We start from the raw sequence: 630 nt of genomic DNA on the forward strand, positions 1-630 counted from the left end.
TCTTTGTTGGAAATTGAAAAAGCAATACGACCCGTATAGACCTATACGACCCATAATGAAAGTGTCAATTTAAGAATTCAGGTGTGCCAATAATACGAACCTATAAAAATATATCAGTAGCAAGTTATCAAGTTTACCGATTACAATAGGACCCATTTTAATGTAACAAGACGTGACAATTATTTTAGGACCATATCATGGTCCCATTGATTGTTTTTTTCCCTTGAAAGCGAATTACATATTTGCCAATTCCTTTATTCCATATGCAAATGAAACGTGTACCATTTTTGTAAATTAAAACTGAGATATAAAATTTCTTTTGAAGCATCGCAAAAAATATATCGTTTTATCACCCCCTATACGATATTCTTGTTTAATTAGTTTAAAATGCAAAAGTCTAAGGAAAAATTTATAATAACATTAAATCGTTGTGAACTCAAAGATATTAAACATAAAATATTGCAAATGGTATATTATAAACTAGGTTTGAACCCCGTGTATTACACGGGCTGTATAAATGTAATTTTATATAATAAACTAGGTTAGAGCCCACGTGTACACGTGGTTTAACAAATGAAAATACTTTGAATTTGTTTGGTTTTAATTAAAATAATAAAAATAATTTTAATA

Source organism: Helianthus annuus, chromosome 9 (assembly GCF_002127325.2).
Source record: "Helianthus annuus cultivar XRQ/B chromosome 9, HanXRQr2.0-SUNRISE, whole genome shotgun sequence".
Lineage (NCBI taxonomy): Eukaryota > Viridiplantae > Streptophyta > Magnoliopsida > Asterales > Asteraceae > Helianthus > Helianthus annuus.